This window comes from Pyxicephalus adspersus, chromosome 8 (assembly GCF_032062135.1).
Source record: "Pyxicephalus adspersus chromosome 8, UCB_Pads_2.0, whole genome shotgun sequence".
NCBI lineage: Eukaryota > Metazoa > Chordata > Amphibia > Anura > Pyxicephalidae > Pyxicephalus > Pyxicephalus adspersus.
The window spans coordinates 55,542,582-55,551,061 of NC_092865.1; positions in this window are offsets into that span (position 1 = coordinate 55,542,582).

The window sequence follows — 8,480 nt, forward strand, 5'->3', positions numbered from 1 at the left end:
GCATTTTTTTTCTCCAAATATGTCAAAAGGTCAAAATGTATTTTAGGGGCTTCATCAGGGCTTTAGAATCCTGTTCAAATGCAGGGGTACCAGAAGCGATGAAGGCAACAAAACCAACAGAAGGAGTGGCCTGATTTACTTTGCATTGGCCCTTGATACCCAGACACATTGCGCCTAATTTATTAAAGCCTGGTGAAGATAGACTATGATGGGAGAACCTGGGTGATCCAGCAGTCCTGGAAAAGATTTTTTTTAGTTGTCAAAAAGTTTCAATCCAGGACCTGATCCATTCCAGATTTGCTGGGTAGCTCAGGTTCTCCTAAGATAGTTTATCTTCTGTAGTCTTTCAAAACTAATAAATTATGCCCAATGGCTTTTTAGGCTATTTTCAGCTTACTTGAGGTCATAAAATGCTTTTTGGGCTATACAACCAAGACTTGCATGCAAATGAGTTGTCCAACCCGAGGCACTGCACTCTTCTACCTATAACTACCAATGTATCTTCAATTAAAATTCAGGATACAGAACTTCCAGCCCACACCATTTAAATGCCTGGAAAACAATGCAACAGTACAATAGCTAAAAAACCTCATCCACTAAGCCAGTGTTTCTTAACCTTTTTTTATGGGGAACCCCTTAAAGTAATATTCGGGTCTGCAGAGAACCCCTGCCATAATTATTATATTCACAGCCCATAGTACATGGGAAGTAGCTTGGGAAGAATGCATCTTACATTGCTGGTCATTGGGAAGAATATAGCCAAAAAGATTGTTTGTGCCGGACCTGAGAGTCACGCACTGCTCATTGCTCAAGGAAACCCTAATAACCTCTGGAGGAGCCCTAAGGTTCCATAGAATCCTATTTGAGAAACACTGAACCATGCATAAGTATTTTTAAAGAATTTTAAACCAATTTTAGCCATATTGCTGTTTCTTATGTCATGAGATGTCATCCCCACATCACACTCTGTGCCAGTGAATGAAAATGAACTAAACTCAGAAAAAGTCAAAACATGAAAACCAATAAAAAAACATCATAGAGTCTCAACTGGTAGGCTGTGTCCTTTAATTGGATTACCATTACCCTATTTTTACCGATTTTTTTGTTTTCAGATTGAACAACAACAACCATATGGAACTTGCACAGTAGTGTTGAAGACCATGGATGTAAAGAGCCTCTAGTGTTTTTGATGTTTCTGGCCAAAGTTAAGGCAAGGCTGCTTGTGTTCCCCAGGAGGCCCAATGTCATTAAAGTGCACACCATCTTCTGCAATGTGGCCATTTGGCTTAGTACTTCCATTGCTCCCCAGCTTTTAGGGTGCAGTTAGTAGACACTCATAACACATGTTACTAACACTCTGGGAATTGGCTTGGGTTCACCTCACTTTTGTCCTAATCATAGGAGGTATCAGTGAACTGTAGGAGGTATAAGGGGGCAGATCCAGACTAAGCGTCATGATCTTTATAACAGGTTTGAAAGCTGGACTCCAAAGAGGTTCAAAAAGTAAAAAAAAATGTAGACCAGTTCTTTAAAACATTATTAAATGTACTACAAAACTATGTAATTATATGTTGTTAGCGGTCAGAATTACATCGGCTAAAGCCTGGAAATCCCCCAACATCTCTATAGCCCCGCTGTCTCTGAAACGTAACTAGATACTGGTGAATGACAAACTTACCTCTACCATCAAGGACACTCCTCACGCTTTCCAACTTACCTGGAACCCATGGATAGACTATTGCTCCTTTACACAAGGCCTCTCCTGACATGGACTCTCCCCAAATGTTTGTTCCCCATTATATGCAAGTACTTGGCTCCATGCCATTATGAAGCGACAGTCATGTGCTATAATTTTGTTTTTTCAAATATTATGCTATGTATGTTATTTTTACACTGATACCGCTCTCCATTCCCCAAAATGTTTTGAAATCAAACATTAATAAATGTATTTTAGTGCAAGAACCTAATCTGACCTGGCATCAGCTTGGCCTGCACAACAAAACTCAAGCTGGGGGAAAGTAAAAAACACATGGAACCAAGAGTGATAAAGAAATGAACACACCAGCCTGCTGCCTTTTCTTTTACTGTCCAATCAGAGTCTAGGGGAGGGACAAGACCTGTAAGTGCTACTTAACAGCAGCAAAGAAATATCAGGTCTTCTGCACTGCCAATGTGCTGGGTGGCAGAACCATGGCAATGTCATCACTGCATAGACACAAAAGCAATAAAAACAGCTTCCTATTATATTTCATCTAATTATTTATCCCTTTGCCTGAATTTATCTCTAAGGGCATGGAGCAAAGAATCTTAAAATATCCACAGAAAATATTGAGAACAGGATATGTCTTAAGATTTTCAGATATCGCTTTAGTAGACTTACAGTGAACATTGTGAATTTTTTAGAATTTCTTTCTCTCCTGTCCATATTATTAATATTATTATTATTTAAAATCCTTTTTAATTAAAATACCGGAGACACAAAAACAGCAGCCAACTGCGACGCACACTTCCGAGGCCATTCATCTCTTACGTAACTTCCCTGCGTCTGAATATACCATGGAGAAAAAGTTTCCCTTGAGAACGGTTATAAAAAGATCTCCAAAATGCATTAAAAAATAGTTTTTAAACTCTAATTATATATTACAAAGCCTCCACATGAAGCATAATCCATCACACTAGTGTCAGTCACCTTTCAATATGTCAATCATGTTACAAAGTATGTGTCAGGTTTTTTTTAATATTAGTAATTCTCTTTATTTTTTTTTTACCCCAAAAAAAAAGAAAAAGAAAGAAAGAAATAATCGCACCCACTTTACGGCGACAATTCTCATTGCTAATCACAATCTGTTCCATATAGGTATTCAGAACACATTTTATGCATAAACACAATAGACCATGTTAGCCAAATTATGATCAAATGGTAACAATTTTCTGAAAATGCAAAAAGCAAATTGCACTTACTATTTTGCAAAGCTTTTCTTTCCCCCGCCTCATTTTCTTTTTTTTTTTTTTTATCTTCATCCAGAGAAAATTGGCTCTTTTCTGATCCGTAAAATGATAAAAATATACATATTACTTTTCAAAACAGCTTTTTTTTTGTCTCATAACAACTTTTGTTGGAAAACACTGTACGGCTGTAAATGAGAACCATGCGGAGGTGTAATGTCACGGGGTATTAACATATAAGTAGATCATAATTGAGATGTTACTGATATTGTACATTTTATTGACAAATAAATTTACTTTTCACAATATTTCCGACGCCGTCTTGCTGGTTGACTGACAGAAATGTTAAATATGGTGGTGTGGTTGTAATTAGGACTCAAGTGGAACTCCAAGCAGTGATGCAAGTCAGAGCTAATAAAATGGAACTGCCCTTTAAATTTAGGTCGAAGAAAAATTCCAGAACAATCTAAGGACAGATAAAGTGGACCTGTCGTGTAAAAATAAGCCAAGTCTGTTCCTTCCTCATCTCATCATCATGCATTGTACGTAAAGGCATATATGTATATTTTTTATAGTTTTGGATGAAGCATGGAAAGGTGAAAAGTTTATTCCTTGCTATCTGTGTCTCATTGGGAAGATTTCTCATTGCTTCTTGTTTTTCATTTAGGAGTTTCGTTTTGGATTTCCTATTATCTTCTCTCTTTTTAACAAAAGCCACTAGGGCAAATGAAGAGAGCAAATCTACCCAGTTAGGACACAGACAACTAAATAAAATAAAATGATGAGGGTTCTAACTCTTATCTGCTTAATGGATTGCAAAAAAAGTTTTGGCTATACTTACAGTTAAATACTTTTCAGAACATATGATTGTTTCTGTTTATGTGCCTTAGGGTTGGTCATTGCCAAATTGAGACAATGGGCCTGATTTATTAAAGCTCTCCAAGGCTACAGAGGATAAACATTCATCAGTGAAGATGGGTGACCCAGCAAACCTGAAATGGATTTCTTAAAAATCCCAATGGGCCTGATTTAATAAAGCTCTCCAAGGCTGGAGAATATACTTTCATCAGTGAACCTGGGTGATCCAGCAAACTTGGAACAGATTTCTTACAATTAATTTGTTATTTGTTAGCAAATGTTTTTTAATACTGGGCCGGATCATTCCAGGTTTGCTGGATCACCCAGATTCACTGATAAAAGTGCATCTTCTTCAGCCTTGGAGAGCTTTAATAAATCAGGCCCAATGTGCAGATTTAACATTAACAAAGACAAAGTTGCTTTTGAATGAGGAACATTTTGTTTCTGGCATAGACAACAGAATACAATCATTGCACTCCATTGGTCCTCAACATAATACAGACTGCAGAGATTTGTGTTCATGTGATCATCAGAAAATCCATTACCATCTATTATCCAAAAGGTTATTTTGCAAAACAAGTCATTTTCTAATAACATTTTATGCTGAAATGTGGGGCTTTTAACATAGAAAACTATTTCTATTATACTGCAAAATAAACTCCAGTGGTCTGGTCCTCCAAAATATGGAACTGGAAATTATGTTAATTCTGTACACCTTTACATTTCTCTATCCACTCAATAAAAGGTATTTGTTTGTTTCAGGTATTATACCCACATTTATTTCCTTTGAATTATTTCTACACCTTTCTTGTATTGCTGATACAAAGCACAAGAAAGCAATCCATTTAGGAATAATAATAATTCATATATCGATATCTTCATGGTCAAACCTGATTGTCCCTATGCAAAATATTTTAGATCTTCCATTTATGTCCATCTATGTATATTTTACCTTAGAAGTCAGAAGGGGTACAATTTATGACTTGTCCCCATAACTTATAACATATAACTTATAACATCATTTTTGATTAAATTCTCAGAATTTTAATTGAAAAGACATTCAAAATTAAATGCAAAAGAAGAAATTTGATCTGGTATTCAGCAGCTGAAAGGTATCGTTTTGCTTTTATAGCTAAATTTAAATAACGCTATGAAAAAATGAATGGTTGTTCCATCACAGATATCAGACCTTGAAACTATAAGTAGTCTTTTAGAATAGTAAAAAAATAAAAAACAAATAAACTTTAAAAAATGGAAATAAAGCTTTTTGGTTTGCAGGTCATCAAAACTTATCTGCGCCTGTGTAGTATTACTGCAATCTAAACACTGACATGGGAATTGGAACTGTATGTCTCAAGAACAAGAATATCCATCTAGAGGCTTCTTTATTTCTGTTTATGGACAGACACAGATTTCTATACAATTAAATATATCTGTGTGCATTAAAGTTTGCAAACAAAATCTGAAAATAAAAATTGTGCATGCATACATACATACATATGCCTTTACCTTTAGTAAATGAATCCCTTAGATGTATTTTTATTTTATTATTATTATTATTATTATTAATATTATTAATAAACAGTATTTATATAGGGGCAACATAATATGCAGATCTGTAAATTAAATGCAAATGACAGACAGTGACACAGGAGGAGAAGACCCTGCCCCGAAGAGCTTACAATCTAGGAGGTGGGGGAAGTATCACCCAGTATTTCCCAGATTTACTTTAAGGGTAAAATACATTTTCAGGTCTTGTTTCTGTATGTTTGTCGTGCTCTTATTTTACTAATTCCCATTCCCTAAAATATAGAATTCCTTTGACAACAAAAGTAAAATGTTTAGTGATCACATTGCACAAATAGAAGTACTTGCAATTTATCATGTGTACAAATGCCATGACCATTCTCAGGATCAAGTGATAAAAGCCAGGGGTGGATATGGGAAGATGCTAAGTCTGCTGCTGAATCAGGACCCCGAACCCTTTCATCACAGACACAGATAATGTCTGTAATGCAATAAAATAAATTAAACAGGATCAGATGAAACACAAATCTTGCACAAATATATAACAAGAAGAAAAATAAAAAGAAAAAGAACTTCATGCAATGATCCTGAATGCAATGATCATCCACAGCAATGCAAGCATTAATTAGCCATTAGGGATGAGCAAGAATGCCTCTGGCATTCTCACGAAAAGTTCCTCGAACTTCCAATGGTTCCGCAAAATTTAGGCAAACTGATTTTGTGAAACCATCAGAAGATCAAGGAAAATCTAACAGGAGGATTCACAGGATTCCCTGGGAATCCTCCTGTTTGCGATCCCCGGGGCAGTAGAGGTAATTAGGGATGAGAGGTTAATTAATGAGGGATGTTAATTAACCTCTAGTGCCCCAGGATCGCAGTGGATTCTTAGAGCTGCAATCATTCTTGCAGCCCTGGGAATCCTGTTTGTGATCGCCGGCACTAGAGGTTAAATGGGGACAAGTATCCCCATTCAAAACCTCTAGTGCTCCTTTATTGAGGAAAACTCAATCTTGCAGTGAATTTGCTGCAAGATCAAGTTTTAAAAACTTGCTTGCTCATCCCTATTAGGCATCACTTAGCTTTCTGAGTCCTGCAACCTCCTGTTGTTATATATTCCTTGATATAGAAACTTCTCCATCTGGCTTGTCACCTTGTTTTCTTGCCACCCCATATATGTGCCCAAAGCAGTTGCAGGAGTGGGAATGTTAAGGTGTAATTACATTTCCAAAAATTTTGCATCAGGCTTTATTACAAAGAGGGGAAGGCGATGTACCTTCTGCAGTCAGTATTCTTACCTGCTGGATTGCAACCATTGTTGGCCAAAATATCTGTCATATCTTGGCTTCCCCTGGGGTGTCGGGGCTGAATGAGCTCCCTGCACCTGTGTTATGCCAACGCAGCCCAGTCAAGATGGCCGAGAATCTGAATGTGGAGGAGAAGAAGGAAGAAGATGGTGGCGCCTGCAACAGTACAAGAATAGATGAGTATCGACTGGGTTTTATTCTACTTTAGCTTTCAAATGCGTGCTGCTTGGGCCCTTCAGTAGGATCTGACCTACCTCTTATAAAATATCATTTGTATCAATCTTCTTATAAGTGCTTCAATGTTCCATTGCTACAAAGTCATTACTTTGGCAACCAAGAGCAACATTTAGTTGGGAGAACCTTGGAAGGGTTTGGAGCTTCCCAGTGGGCCATGTAGGGCAAAACATGGCGAATGCTAAGCACAAAGTTGTTGCAACCAATTAAGGCCAACACTGTACACCTCTTCTACTGATCGCAAATCACACAATTAGTTATTTATTGTTTGCCCCCATTGGATGTCCTAAATGATCTTTCAGTTGCGAGTCACACCAACTTTAATGCATGTATGTTCCTTTCATTTGATATATTAGTCTGAAATGATTTGGGAACAGAACACTACAGATTGCTTCACACAACAGAGGACAATATGGCTTCTTCAGAAAACATTTCAGGATTGCTTGATGTCTAATGAACTTTCCTGCTTTTTATAATGTCTTGCAGCTCCCCCATGGCCAGCTCTGTAACAGCGATGGAAATGACATATTAAGGAGTTAAAATCCCTTACCCCTTTGAACTGTTTTTGCGGCATTATATGTACACAGATACACTTTTGATGTGTTAACTAGAAAATCTGACTGATATAGAACAAAGGCATTGTCACTGCAGAGAAGGCTCTGACAAAGAACCACACAGAGATTATTGAAGAACTGTCAGAGGCAATGCTTCCATTTGTCTCTTGTATTTATCAAAGACCAACAAGTATTGCGAGAAATGATAGCAAACGCAGCTCTCTTTGCTGGCGGAGTGGAGACAGCGGCTGGTAATGTGTGAAAACCTCAAGATCATCGATCATTTCCACACTGTTATCGAAATGTGGAAACATAAAGCATACGAGCCAATACAAATATTGTACAAATGTTTTTCCATATCTGCATATCCATTAAAAATCTACATTGGTTATTTATCTTGCAGAACTTAGATTGATGTAGGACACAAGTTTGGTACATTGTTTTCAACACAGAGAAGGCATCCCCTGGTCATTCTTGCAGAGGGGCATTTGGTATTGAAAATGGTTTTGTAAACCGTAGCTTAAAATGAATGTAAATTCAGATGCTAAAATATTGGACAATATTGTGCTAAAGCCAATTTGTAAGATGAAATATTACTGCATATACTCAAAAATAAACCTACCTGGCACTTATGTTTTATCTTAAAGTACAGGAAGATGTTTTGGCTCGAGAACAGGTAGCCTACAGGTTAAGGATATCTGACATGCGGACGACTCCTAGATACGAACGGGGCTTCCCTGCTCGCTCTGTGCAAGACAGAGGCTGGGGGGGGGGGGGGGGGCTGCTTTGCATGACTTGCAGAAGAAATCTTTTTGCTAAGCACAGCTGATGTTGTGGATGATCTTATGGAGATGAGCTCTCTCTGAAGCCTCTTGTAACTGTTTAATGGCCAAGACAAACTCTGCAGTTGTTTGTTTTTGCATATCAAAGCACAGCTTGCTGTAAAAGTTAATGAATGTCTAGGCTCCACAAAGTTTTTTTTTTTTTTGCTTTGTTTGTGATTAACTCACAGTGAGGATTTTATACAGTAACTGACACCACACTGCCTAATAATATG